General features: G+C 39.3%; 1 protein-coding gene across 1 annotated transcript in view; it reads right to left on the bottom strand.

Annotated features, from left to right (window-relative positions):
- Ndufa12 (NADH:ubiquinone oxidoreductase subunit A12) overlaps positions 1–15017 on the bottom strand; it is a 58919-nt gene that overhangs the window by 5328 nt on the left and 38574 nt on the right. The gene's annotated exons all lie outside the window — the stretch shown is intronic.

Raw genomic sequence — 15017 nt, 5'->3', positions numbered from 1 at the left:
AGCCTAAAAGGAGGGAAGATTGGTTTCTGCAGGGGAAAACCGGGGTGATAATAATGACAGCTTATGTGTAAACTGTGGCCACCGGTGTTTATAGTGCTTAATGTGCATTGACTCTGTCAACTTCCACAACATCCATACACTGGAGATTTAGTTACCACTTACATTTTAGTTAAGAAGACCAAGACCCAGAGTTTAAGGAACTTCCTGGCTCACACAGCTAGTAAGTAGCAGGGCTGAGAGATGAAGCCATAATCGTATCAAGAGGGGGAAGTGGTTCTTGGGTGACAAAGACATGGAGAACCCTGACTTAGGTTCTCAGGCTTTCCTGGTTCACCGTGTGGACTTCATACGGTTTTATCGCGTTTCCACAGTTACAGTGTGGGACCAGGAAATATAATAACACTCAGCTGGTTTCTTCTGAGAGATCCTTTTCTGCAGCATAAGTTTCCCTGTGGATACAGGTCTATGGTAGCCTGAATGATGGTCCCCTGGAAACACCGTGTCTGAGGTCCTAATACCTCTGGTATTGTGTGGTCAAAGGCATTCTTCTAATGTGATTACTTTCAGATCTTGAGATAAGGAGGTGATCTTGGAAGGGATCTCCAGTCTTCATAGAAGAGTATGGGGCCCCTTTCACTTCTAAGCTGAGGGGAGGGGCTCACAACTACAAATCCCCCTGCAAATAGTGCACTGATCCCTTATCACAATTCCAACCACAGGTAAGAACCTGGAACAGAATTTCAGCTGGGACATAACTAAATGTGGGCACTGATTACATACTTCATTGGATACCCACTGTCATCTTCTATTTTCTGTTGCTATGATAAAATACCTGAGACTGACTAATTGATAAAGAACAGCAGTTTATTTGGCTCCAAGTTCCGGAGAGGGGCAGTCCAAAAGCATGGTACTGGCATCTGCTTGGCATCCAGTGAGGACCTCCCTACAGTAAGCATCACAAGGTGGAGGGTGAGCAAGTGTGTGTTAGCTCATGTCCTCCCTCTCCTCCTCCTCCTCTTCCTCCACCTCTTCCTTCTTCTCCTCTTCTTTTTTTGAAACTAATAGAAAATATGCTTGATTGGAGGTCAGATTATAGATGATTTTAATTGCAAGGACAAAGGAACTTAGATTTTATTCTACAGGTAATATGGGGGCCACCAGTAGTTGCTAAGCCAGGAAATCACATGATTGAAGTGCTGTTTTAGAAAGATTCTTCTGAGGGCTGTGGCTGTGGCTCAGTGGTAGAGCACTTGCCTAGCACATGTGGGGCACTGGGTTTGATCCTCAGCACCACATAAAAAAAAAAAAAAAACAATAATAAGGGCTAGGGCTGGGGCTCAGTGGTAAAGTGCTTTCCCAGCATGTGTGAGGGACTGGGTTCAATCCCCAGCACCACATAAAAAAATAAACAAATAAGTAAAGGTATTGTGTCCATCTATAACTAAATAATAATAATAATAATAATAATCAACAAATAAAGTAAAGTTACAAAAAAAGCTCTAAAAAAAGAAAAATTCATCTGAGAGATGCTCTCCAGGCAACTTAGAGTCAGGTGCATTAGAGGGCCTAGAAGTCTTGGCATGAAATCGTGAGGCCTTAATCTGCCTCTCTCATGGTGATGAAAAAATTGACAAGTTGGAGTCAATGAGGGTGGATTTGGAAGGAACTGTTTTTCTCCTTAGGAATCTGGTCTGGAAAATGGAAGGGTTGCTTGGTGTTCATTTGTTTCTTTTAGGTCTCCTTCTTGCCTTCTGATGTTTCTGGATGTTTGTTTATAGTCAGGCAGGTGTCAGAGGTCTTAGTCCATAGGCAGCCATTGCCTTGCGCCTGAGGTGGGCAGCACAAAACCTTGGCAGAGGACAGCAGCTCAGGATGGGGCAATCAGGAAGCCGAGAGCCCCTTCTCTGCCTTGTAAAACTACCAGTCCCATGATGGGGGCCCCACTCTGATGACCTGATCTAATCCTAATGACCTCTCAAGCCATCACTTCTAAGTACCATCAACATATGAATTTAGGGAATAAGTTTCCAAAATAAGAAGTCTGGAAACCATAGCACCCATCCAACAAATGGTTTATGATCACAGAAAGTAAATCTTTCCTATTAAAATCAGGGAGCGTACTCTAAAACATTGGTGGCATTCAAACAATATACATTGATTTCACTCAGGAATCAGAATTCTTAGTTTGTTACACAGGCTTTGCTTTGGATTTAAGGAAAGGATCACGAATAAGGCCAGGTTCAGTCATGTCTATAAAAAGGGTGAAATTTGTTAGTCATGGATAAGAATTGGTGTGTAATCAACAGCTCACCTATTCTTTTGATGAAAACTGTGTCTATTCATATTTAACCTATTTTTAGATTGTAAATTCATGATCCTTAATGACCATTATAGCTGGAGGATAACCATTATAGCTGGGGGAGCTTCACTGGTTCCTGTTGAGTCACCAGAAACTTGAGCAGATGGGAGGAACAAACATTGTAAGCCAGGAAGGGCACTGAGCAAGTCCTTTATCTAGGGTACATCAGTCATTATATCAGTCATTTCAGATCTGCAACAGGACTGTGAACCCAATGTGCTCCTTAGAAAGGGGAGAAACTTATTGGGTGCACCCACAGAAGTTATGAAGCAGAAAAGACATTCAGCCAGGAGCTGCAAGCAGACTATATGACTGGCAGAGGAATGAGGCACGGACCTTGACTAACTCTAAAAACATAAGGCACCCACTCACTCTCTAGCCTCTGCTCATGGCAGACATTACAAAGTGATCACTGCATACATTCTTGCCAAGACAGGAAAGCTCAGAATCTTTCTTAGCACAGGTCTCCAAAGATCTACTCTCTATTGATTGGAGTTGGCCTATAAGATAAAAACTGTTTCTATCCCTGATTTAGATCAAGAGGTAAAGGATCCAAACTTTAGGTAGAATGAAAGCTGTCTTGAGAAATCACTAAAAAGCACACTGCACAGAACAAAAATTTGGACAAGTAGAGAAGGGGGCTAAAGCCAAGACAGCATCCAGGAAGTTGCAGGAGGTGACACTAGCCATACTGAAATCCAGACAGATGTTAGCAAGTATTTCCTCGTGTCTCTTTGTCCTCAATGGGGCCACGTGCCTATCCTGAACCCACGGCTATGGTCAGCTTGTGGGTTGAAGTTCGTCAGAGCCCACCTATGAAAGGAAGATCATTTCCACCTAAGCCACATGACTGAGGGGAAAGAGGCGGCTCTACAAAGGAAACCGAGGCACTCTTACATAAAGAAGGGACAGTGCTGAGGAGTATGCAGTAAATGTTTATTTCCAGAGACTGGAGTCAGACAGCATCCTGAGAAGGAAGATGAGGTATGCCTCTACAGGGCGGTGCGGAGTGACTTGAAGCCCACGGAAATGATTTCTGGAGACTGGATAGGAAGTACTTTCCTTCTTTAAGGAGACCTAGGGATATGTACTTGCCACAAAAATGGAAGCACATTTAGGTTGTAATTCAGAAGGCTCCCAGACCTAGCCAAGAGGCCAGCTTGAATTTTCCTGGGCTTTTAGCAGTTTAGGCCAATAATCCAACATCAAAGGTTGGAACCACCCAGGACCTAGGTCCTACAGCCCAAAGACAATAACAGTAAGCCATCTCTCGACCCAAGCTAACCCCATTTTTTAAAAAAATATTTTTTTAGTTGTAGATGGATACAACATCTTTCTCTCTCTCTTTCATTCTCTCTCTCTCTCTCTCTCTCTCTCTCTCTCTCTCTCTCTCTCTTTTTCTCCTCGGTGCTGAGGATTGAACCCAGTGCCTCACACCTGCTAGATGAGTGCTGTACCACTGAGCCCCAGCCCCAGCCCATGTTTGCCCTTTGGTTGTTGTTCCTCACAGTGGTTAGCAACAAACTGCAGAAGTCTGGTCCTTCGCGCTTGCCTTCCAGGAAAGGAGAGGAAAAGGAAGCTGGGGGATGGAGTCCTATTTACTTGTCATTTCTGGAAACAGTTCTCCCAGGAATGAAAAGAGAGATGGTGACTTCGAAAAGAAAAAAAGGCTAAATGCTTGGGACCTGTAGAAAAGAAGAAAGGTACAGGAAGGGAGGGATAAGAAGCAGCCAAATGGGCTTAAGAGGCAGAAATGTTTGCATTACAGAGGAAAAGGAATCTATAAACAAGAAGAAAATCATCAAAAGAAGAACTGGGAGTCTGCTACAGTTTCTTCACAAGTAGGATCATTTAGGTGAGCTATCTTTCAGCTGTGTTAGTAAACCTTTCCCAAACTGACTTGGAACAAAACATTTCTTGGATTACTTACTTTAAAAGGACAAATGGAGAATGGACTTTAGTAAGGGTTTGATCCGCAAAATAAAGATTGTAGTGTCTTCTCATCTGCACTCTCTTCATCCTAAGGCTGGCTCTCCTTATTGTTAAAGATGCCTGTCAGTAGCTCCTGAAGTGGAGGGCATGCTTCCTCATCGATATCAAACAGAAAAGTAAGGCATCTGTGTCCCAAAATTCTTATCAAAGGACCTCTATTGGATTAGCTTAAGTCTTGAACCTACCTTTGAGCCTATCACTGTGTCAAGGAGGAGGAACATTAAGTTCTGACCAGGAGATGGCCATGGTGTCTGTCACATAAAATCTGTAAGAAGGGTGGGAGTGAAGGTATTCCAAAGTAAATGGACATTACTATGCAGAAGGCATAAGAATAGAGGCTGGACTGCCAGCAATGATCTCCTAGTGCCAGCTGTACAGGGAAATGTTAAGTGTATGTAATACACATTCTAAATTAGGGCCTGGGGACATAGCTCAGTTGGTACAATGCTTGCCTCATAATGACAAGGCCCTGGGTTCAATCCCCCCATACCGCCCCCCACATGGACATTCTAAATTAAATCAAAAGTAAAAACAAATAGTGAAAGTCTCATGAAAGTGACTTTTGCTAAAAAAAAAAAAAAAAAAAAAGTGACTGGAGTAGAAGGCTCCCATGGTGTGCCTGTGGCCACGCTCAGCTGGCCAACAGCTGTTCCACCACAGGAAATGAGAAGCAGTGAGAACCAACTCCCATGAATAATCACTGAAGATGGATCCTGACATACACTTTACCTAGCATGCTTGGAAGGACTTGTGGATACACCTCAAAGAGTGAGTTAATGTTCTGTTGAGTTCTGGGTTTATTTATTCACAAGGGTGGCTTCCTCCTGAAACCCAGCACTATGTTAACATTCTGCATGTCATTTTGGTTCAAGTAAGCCACAGGAAGATGGATCATTGTTCATTCACTAGAGAATTTCCTGAGTTAAGGAAGAGGTATAATTAATAATGTTGGAACAGCCCAGCTAAAACTCTAGCTAGTTATATAAAATAGAAGACAGAGAATAATAACAGTCATTCTTTTGGGGCTTAGAAGAGAAGAGTAAGATTTGATAGCAAGACTATTGTTCTATGGATTTTTTCCCCCGCTTTCTGAATGATTGGTCCTAATCCATGCCAGGGGTCTAAGAGTCTGAAAGAGTGACATATTTATCTGAAATTGAGTTTTCCAACTATTAGGTCAAAATATAACAATAGATTTCAACATCTTTTCTAGTAATGAGGTGATTGCTTAAATAAATTATGATATATACCTATAATGGAATTTTATTCATTTAAAATGCTGCTTTAGATGAAAATATATTAACTTTGCATGAGGTTCACAGTATATTTTTATTAAGTAGAAAAAGCAGGTTAGAAAATGACATGGAGGTTAGAATCACACTTTTATAAAATATTCAATATTTAAATTCTTATATAGAAAAATGAAAAAAATATATTTAAAGGTGTCAACAATTTTTCTCTGGGTGGTGAAATCATGAATACTCTTTTAAAATCTTGTTTATATTTTCTAAATTTTCTACTGTGTACATTTATTACTTTTGTAATTAAAAAATAGAATAGGGATAATCTGTTTAAAGCCCCCCCATATGTTAGTTTTTAAAAATTTGCTCTAATTAGTTATATATAACAGTAGCATGCGTTTTGACACATCGTACATAAATGGAGTATAACTTCTCATTCTTCTGGTTATACATGATGTAGAATCACACTGGTCTGTTTGGCGTTTTAATTGTACTTCTATTTAACTTTAAAATTCTCGGTGTTCCCATAAGCAGTCTCGAGTCCTTTGTGGACTCAGGTGGGGAATGAATGCATGTGAGCACGGGGAATGAGTGAGTGGATCAATAAGCACAGTGCCAATTAGAGCAGGAGAGGAAACTCTAGGGAATCCAGTACCAGCCACTGCTCCCTTCCTTCCACTTAGAACATCTAAGTGAGTTCCTGTTCCCCAGGTAGCCTCATTCCAGGTTAGCAGAGCCAACCCCACCTGCATGAGGCATTCTGGAGTTTCCAGGTATGCAGATGGAGTTTTCTTGCTTCCAGGAGCAGTATCTCAAAAGTCTAGACTAACTAGGTGCAGTGAGGCAAGCCTCGAATCCCAGCTAGTCTCCTGAGGCAAACTTGACAAAGCAAGCCTGAGACTAGCCTTAGCAACCTTGGAAGACCTTGCCTCAAAATAAAAAATAAAAGGGGCTGGGGGATGTAGCTCAGCGGCAGAGCACTTGCCTAGCATGTGGAAGACCTTGGGTTTGATCCCCAGCCCTGTGCACACAAAAAAGAATCAGTATATCTGATATTAATGTTGAGATTGACAATCTTTTTGAAATGTAAGATCTTTTGTCACGCACAATTTTCAGTTTAAAGTGTGCTTGGCACACAAATATCTATTGTGAGGTATACACACACACACACATACATACATATATGTAATTTCTTTTTCTTTTTCATCCTTGAGCTATATCCCTAGTCTTTTTATTTTTTGAGACAGGTCTTCATTAAGTTGCTCAGGCTGGCCTTGAACTTGTGATCCTCCTGCCTCAGCTTCCTGAGCCACTGGGATGGGTATGCACCACCACACCCAGCTGTGAGTAATTTTTTATAGAAATGATGGGAAGGGGCTGAGCTCTACATGTGGGTTGACGTAGGGTAGAAATGGGAAACATACATGGGACTCTAGTAACATTCTGTTGAGTGAGTTAATTTGGCAGAAACGGGAATATGGAAGCAAGGGATATGCTCAGTGGTAGAGTACTTGTCTGCTATTTTCAAGGTCCTGAGTTCAGTCCTCAGCAACACACATACACACACACACAATGCAAGTATGGAGTCAAAGATTAATCTAAAAGAACTGCTCTATCTGTTCCTGAATCTTTGGATAGATATTGAACTTGCTTCAAATGTGAAGGAGAGAGGACAGCTTGAATCAATTTTATCTAAATTTAAAGGAACAGGAAGATCCCAACTGACATTTGAATTACAGAGCTCATGGTTGCCCTCCCCTCGTCCCCAGCTACATTCCTAGTGACCCTTTACAAAATCTGACATTGCCTCTGCTTTTGCAATTCTGAGAAATCAGGAAGAGCTCAAGTTGGCTGTAATTCTAAAGGATGAATGGATGCAGATGGTGTATCCTAGCAACCGCTGAAAAGAAATCAAGTGATACAAGCTCCATGAGTAGAAGCAAAACATCCACCAAAACACAGTGGAAAGTAACATGGTCTAGCTACTGGTTGTCAGGCCAGAACTGGTGATTGTAGGCTGACCTTGCTGTTAGGACACTGTGAAGATAAAACAAAAGCAAAGGGGTGAGCTGGGTCAAAAGAGGCCTCATAACAATGACTCTAAATCAAAATGCTTGAAGTCCAGGTTTGGAGCCACAGCCACAGCCAAATAAAATCATTTCATTTGTAAATAACTAAAGGTCAAAGAAGGCTATTAAATAAATCCCTTTAATCTAATGACAAATAACATTTATTTCTATAAAGCCACATAATATCCAATAAGATGCTAATATTCATACCTCATAAGAATGAAAATGACTCCTTTCCATTGCCTTCCTTATAAATTTGGAAAGCACTGATGGCCAAGTACCAACTCAAGAATACTAATGTCCTATGGCAATAGTCAGGGTTGTTTTTACTACAATGAAAGAAACTTAACTGAGGGGGAGAAAAAACAAAAGAGGGGGTGGTTTGTGGGGAAGGAGTCAATCAAAAATTCAAAAGAAGACATCCAAGAATCAGGGTAGCTCTGAGGACCTCAGAAAACTAGAAACCAGGTCTCTCTTTCCTTTTCTAAGAACATTACTTTTATTACCTCAATCTTTTTCTGAAGCTAAAAACATGGTCACCACACCCCTGGAGCTGTTTGTAGTTCTGTGGCCCTGGGAGCAAGGAACATTTTCTCTGCTAGTTTTTCTTGGAAAAAAACCTAAGGAAGAATTTGATCAACCTAGCATGGAATACATATGTGCCTACTCCTGGGCACCTTGTTAGGGTCAGGAGAATGCTGCTAGGATCAGTCAGGTGGGCTCGTATGCTCGCCTCTGGTACAAGCACGGGAGGTGGTATATTCTGATTAGTAGGGCTGGTATGGAAAGAAGCAGCCCCTCAAAAGACTTTTCTTGTTTATGCAACTTATTTATTATTTATTTATTTTGTACAGTAGATTGAACCTGGGATCTTATACATGCTAGGCAATTGCTGTACCCCTGAACTATACCCCCACCCCTGATGTTACTTTCTTTCTTTTTTAGTTGTAGTTGCTAGTACATTTATTTATTTATTTATTTATTTATTTATTTATTTGTTTGTTTGTTTATTTATGTGGTGCTGAGGATCAAACCCAGGGCCTTACATATGCTAGGTGAGTGCTTTATCGCTGAGCCACAACCTCAGCCCCCAGATGTTACTTTCAAAAAGGAAAAAAAAAAAAAGTGGTGTTAAGCAGACAACAAATGCCCCTCACATTTATTGAATCAGTGATGAGAGTAAATTTCATAACCTGCTACTATCATTAGTTTGTCTATTTTTGTCATGGCAAAGGTAGAACACTACAGAATTCAGAACTGTCTGGAATGTACTGTGAATTTGATATGATCTTCCTAAATCATATATAATTAGCTAGCACAGAAGTTAAGAGATTAGCTGAAAATTGCTGAAAATATCAGATCCCACTTTTCTGACAAATGAAAGAAGGGTACAACAAAGAAAAAAGTTAATAATCATAGCTATATTTTAAATTTTTCCAAATATAACCATTAAATTTTTAAGAACTTTTAAAATCAGCAAATAATTTAAAATTGAGTTTCTATTAAAATTTAAGGGAGGCTGGGGTTGTAGTTCAGTGGCAGAGCGCTTGCTTGGCATGTGTGAGGCACTGGGTTTGATCCTTAACACCACGTATGAATGAACAAATAAAGTCATGCTATTCACCTACAACTACAAAAAAAAATTTTAAAACTTAAAGGAATTTTCTACAAAATCATTTCAAAATATCTTTAAGTCACGGTGATCTATAATATTGACATTTAGTGTAAAGTTCAGCTGAACTAGTTATTTATATGATCTATTCATTTAAAATAAATAATAGTAAATAGGCCTAAAGTTGATCATGCTTTCAGGAACTCCACATCAGTAAACTTAATGATTATTTTTAATTTTTATTAAGCTTTTGGATCTTCTCCTATGTTTTCAGCAAGAAAACTAAGGTATGAAAATATTAATAACAATGTCTACCAAACGTCAGAGACTTTTCCTGCTAATGACTCTGAGGAGGATTTAATTATCCCTCTGTCGCAGGTGAGTTCCTCCTAGGAGATGACAAGATCCAGTTGACCTAGGTCATTCCAACTTCATAGTCATGTTTCCTTCCACACTGTCATCTTTTTTTCCTGACTCAACAATGCAGGAGGGAAGAACAAGGCTGTGCAGGAGGTTTGCTAATAAGATATATGTCTAAAAATTGAGAGCTATAGGGCTGGGGATGTGGCTCAAGCGGGAGCGCGCTCGCCTGGCATGCATGAGGCCTGGGTTCAATCCTCAGCACCACATACAAACAAAGATGTTGTGTCCACCGAAAACTAAAAAATAATAAATATTTAAAAAATTGAGAGCTATAAAAATAATTATTGAATCACAAATTATGTAAATGTGCTATAGAGTTGATTAAACAAGTTAACTTTCTAATTTTAAAACATTCTTTGGGGGGGGCTGGGGATGTGGCTCAAGCGGTAGCGCGCTCGCCTAGCATGCGTGCGGCCCGGGTTCGATCCCCAGCAGCACCGCATACCAACAGTGATGTTGTGTCCGCCGAGAATTAAGAAAAAATAAATAAATGTTAAAATTCTCTTTCTCTCTCTCTGTGCCCCCCTCTCTCTCACTCTCTCTTTAAAAAAAAAAAAAAAAAAAAAAAAAAAAAAAAAAAACATTCTTTGGGGTTGAAGATATAGTTTAGGGTTAGAGAGTTTGTTTGACATGTGTGAAGACCTGGGTTTGACCCCCAACATTGCAAGAAAAAAACAACAAAACATAATAATAACAAATAACCCAATCAGTAAATGGGCAAAGGAACTGAATAGACACTTCACAGAAGAAGAAATGATTGGTCAACAAATATATGAAGAAATGTTCAACATTGCTAGCAATTAGAGAAATGAGATTTTATCTCACTTCAGTCAGAATGGCAATTATCAAAAATACAAGTAACAATAATGTTGGTGAGGATGTGGGGAAAAGGTACACTCATACATTGCTGGTAGGACTGCAAATTGGTGCAACCACCCTGGAAAGCAGTATGGAGATTCCTCAGAAAACTTGGAGTGGAACCACTATTTGACCCAGGTTTCCCACTGCTCAGCATATACCAAAGGCCTTAAGATCAACGTATCATACTGATGCGGCCACATCAATGTTTATAGCAGCTTAATTTACAAAAGCTAAGCTATGGAACCAACCTAGGTGCCCTTCAACAGATGAACAGCTAAAGAAAATGTGGTATAGATACACAACGGAATACTACTCAGCCATAAAGAGAAATGAGATTATGGCATTTGCTGATGAATAGATTGAACTGGATATTATCATGCTGAGTGAAATAAGCCAATCCCCCCAAAACCAAAGGCCAAATGTTTTCTCTGATATGTGGATGCTAACACACAACAGGCGGGGGCAGGCTGTTAGAAGTACTTTGGATTAGATGAGGGGAATGAAGGGAAGCATGGGGATGAGAATAGAAAGATAGTAGAATGAGGGCTGGGGTTGTGGCTTAGTGGTAGAGTGCTTGCCTAGCATATGCGAGGTACTGGGTTTGATTCTCAGCACCACATAAAAATAAAGGTCCACCAACAACTAATAAAATATTTTTTTTAAAAAAAGCAAGAAAGATAGTAGAATTGAATTGGACATTACTTTCCTATATGCCTATATGAACACATGAGCAATGTAATTCCATATTAGGTACAACCACAAGAATGGGAAGTTATAATCCATGTATGTATGTATGTAAAAATATATTCTGTGATATGTAACTAAAAAGGACAAATAAGAATTTAAAACTTAAAAAAATAAAATGTTCTCCAAAAACAGAATAGACACAATTACAATGTGTAAAATGAGACAAATGCCAATTCTAGGCCCCTAAAATCTCAACATACAACTCAGTGAGCAAACAAGCAAGAAATAAAGGCAAAGCGGCCATTATTCAATCAAAAGTAGAAGTGTGCTAAGTGACCACTAGCAAAATGTGAGAATGAAATCTTAGCTCTTCTTCACCAGTGGAAAATTACTTAAGGGTTTAACGAGGCTGTGGGAACTGGGTGTATAGAGATAGTAAGGGAACTGGGGCAATGGCAGTTATGTGACAAATATTAGTGTCTATCTCATTTCTCAACCTGAGAAATTTAGGTCAGTCTATATGGGTAAGCTGCATCCTAACATAACAATCTTTTTGGGGATTATATAGTAAGGCCCACCTAAGCAAGGGAGGTCACCTGAGGTATACATAATTCTACATAGGAGGGGTTTGTCAAAAGAGCTCTGAAGTTTTTTGTTTTTTTTTTGTACCGGGAATTGAACTCAGGAGCACTCAACCACTGAGCCACATCCCCAGCCCTATTTTTAGAAACAAGGTCTCACTGAATTGCTTAGTGCTTCCCTAAGTTGCTGAGGCTGGTTTTGAACTTGTGATCCTCCTGTCTCAGCCTCCCGAGCCACTGGGATTCCAGGCTCGCGCCATCGTGCCTGGCAAGAGCTCTACATTTTTTTTTAATATATTTTTTAGTTGTAGTTGGACATAATTGTGCTCTATATATGTAATAAGAATTATAATGCATTCCACTGCTGTCATGTATTTAAAAAAATGATAAAATCAATTAGAAATATTTTTTAGGTGTAGTTGGACATAATATCTTTATTTTATTTATTTTTTTTGTGTGTGGTGCTGAGGATCGAACCCAGTGCCTTGCATCTGCCAGGCGAGCGCTCTACTGCTGAACCCGAGCCTCAGTCCCAGCCCCAAGAGCTCTACATTTTTAAATAAAGTCTCAGTAAGACAGTTATTTTTTCAGGAAACAAGGCCATTCTCACCCTCTGAGGAATATTACTCACAATACCATATAGCCAGTTGTGTACCACCAAGCTCAGATTAGGGTTTTTTATCAAAGACATTAGCTACCCAGCTTCACTCCTCCAGCCTTTGCTAACAAAACTTTAATTTTGTTCCCCATTTATGTCTTCTAACAAGGCCAATTCCTTCTCTAGCTCTATGGATGACTCTTGATTAAAAGTCAAATATGGTGTCTCATGATTCCGGCCCAGTGGTTGATTTAGATGTGGGCATCTGATATAATTCTGGCCAATGAGAACATAAGAGGAAGTCTGCTGAAAGTTTCTAGAAAGGTTTCTGTACTCTCAAGAAGGGCTATAAGACAGCTACATCCACATAAAAAAATTAAAAAATAATGACCCCTGGTCAATAACTGATAATGACCTCTGGAACTGTGGTGGCTGTTTTATAACTATGGAAAGATAGGAAACCAGAGCCCTTGATAATGTTATTGAACTTAGAAACAATCTAAACTTTGCAAAGCTGATTATAGTCTGTTATGTACGTTATTAAAATGTTTTATTATTTAATGAAAATTAAGATCAGATTTTTTTAATTTTTATAACTTTATTTTTTTATGTGGTTCTGAGGACTGAACCCAGTGCCTCACCCATGTTAGGCAAGTGCTTTACCACTGAGCTACAGCCCCAGCCCGAAGATCAGGTTTCTTTACAGCCATGGCTTCTGAGGTTTTCCCCAAACCACAGACATCAAAACCCAATCTCAGGCCATTCTAGTCAGAGGATTCTTCTAGCCCTCTGTATTTGGGTCGTTTTATGATGTTTAGAAATCGGTCAACACCATTTTCCCTCCCACCTCCCCCACCCCCTTACTCCATGTCTTACCCACCCCACAAGCCATACTGCACTTACCTTCAGGTAATTAATTTGTAGAAGAAAGAAGAAGGAGGCTCAATCAATCTATAATAAGCAAAAAAAAAAGAGAGGGGGGGGCTAGGGTTGTGGCTCAGTGGCAGAACGTTTGCCTAGCATGTGTGAGGCACTGGGTTCAATTCTCAAAACACCGCATATAAATAAATTAATAAACAAAATAACGGTCCACCGACAGTTTGAGAGAGAGAGAGAGAGGAACAGAATAATCATATGTATAATGCTCACCCAGGGGACAGAAGTGTTGCAAGAGGATTACTGCCAATAATCAATTAGAAATGAGTTTTTAAAATATTTTTTTTTAGGGCTGGGGATGTGGCTCAAGCGGTAGCACGCTCGCTTGGCATGCATGCAGCCCAGGTTCGATCCTCAGCACCACATACAAACAAAGATGTTGTGTCCGCTGAAAACTAACTAACTAACTAAATAAATAAATAAATTCTCTCTCTCTCTCTCTCTTTAAAAAATAAAATAAAATATTTTTTTTTAAATTGAGATAAATATCATGAGCATAAAGTTCACCTTTCAAACTACTTCATGGTTGTTTTTAGTATCTTCAAAATGTTGTACAACCATCATTACCGATTCCAGAACATGTCTATCATCCCAAAAGAAACCTCATAACTGTTAGCAGTCAATCATGATTCTCAAATCTTTTTCAATTCATATGTCCTAACAGCCAAGAATTTTACTAAATTTTGTTTCTGTAGTTTGATAATCATGTGGGTTGTTTTGTTTATTTTCTCAATGCAAAATTATGCTTTTATATATGCTTTTTCTAACTATAGATGCTCTCCCAGATTCTGAAGACCAGTCCTGTCCCCCAAGGGTGTTATCCTCCTTTAGCTCTGGGTGAGTATAGCTTTATTAGTTAGTACTTGTGAAATGTGCGAATTTTGCTTGGATGACTTTCATATGGCTGACTTCTGTGAGTTGTTTTTGTTTTTCTACCCAGCTCAAGTTAGAGCTAATGGTTCTAGTTATTTGTGCTTCCTTAGATAAAATTCTTTTTATTTTATTTTTTATTTTTTTAGTTATTGATAGACCTTTATTTATTTATATATGGTGCTGAGAATCAATCAAACCCAGTGCCTCACACAGGCCAGGCAAGTGCTCCATGGCTGAGCCACAGCCTCTGCCCCAGATGAAATTCTTAGTATCACAAGTTCATCAATGCCAACTGTAAAGAGACAGCTTTTATAAGTGAGAAAATGGTTTTTCATGGTAACTTAATATTAAAATTTCAAATTAGGACACAACTTTGCTTGTGCATAATTTTCCCCCTTTTTTATTGCTTTGAAAGAGTATCATAAATCACCTAAAATGTGGTGTTAGTGCTTAGCCTTATTTAATGACAAAGAATTGACCACCATTTTTTTTTCAGTTTTTATTGTGGCTCAAATTTCCAAGACATGCTATAAGCAGCCAAATCTGTAGACCTCTCTGTAACTAGAAACATTGGTAGAATCATCATACATGGGAATTTTAAAGACCTGGATAAATCTTCCAATGTATATGCAGAGACTTCATGGATTATATGCATTCACTTCAACATAACACTTTGAGTTATTAAGATAAAGCAATATATTAGCTTACAGTGATAGATCCTGACAAACATTTCTGGTTCATAATATTTCCATATTCATAATTAGGACTGTATTTAATAGGAATTA

The sequence above is a fragment of the Ictidomys tridecemlineatus genome, chromosome 6 (assembly GCF_052094955.1).
Source record: "Ictidomys tridecemlineatus isolate mIctTri1 chromosome 6, mIctTri1.hap1, whole genome shotgun sequence".
Lineage (NCBI taxonomy): Eukaryota > Metazoa > Chordata > Mammalia > Rodentia > Sciuridae > Ictidomys > Ictidomys tridecemlineatus.
Note: the sequence above shows the minus strand (reverse complement) of the source record. Positions and strands in the feature narration are given on the sequence as shown.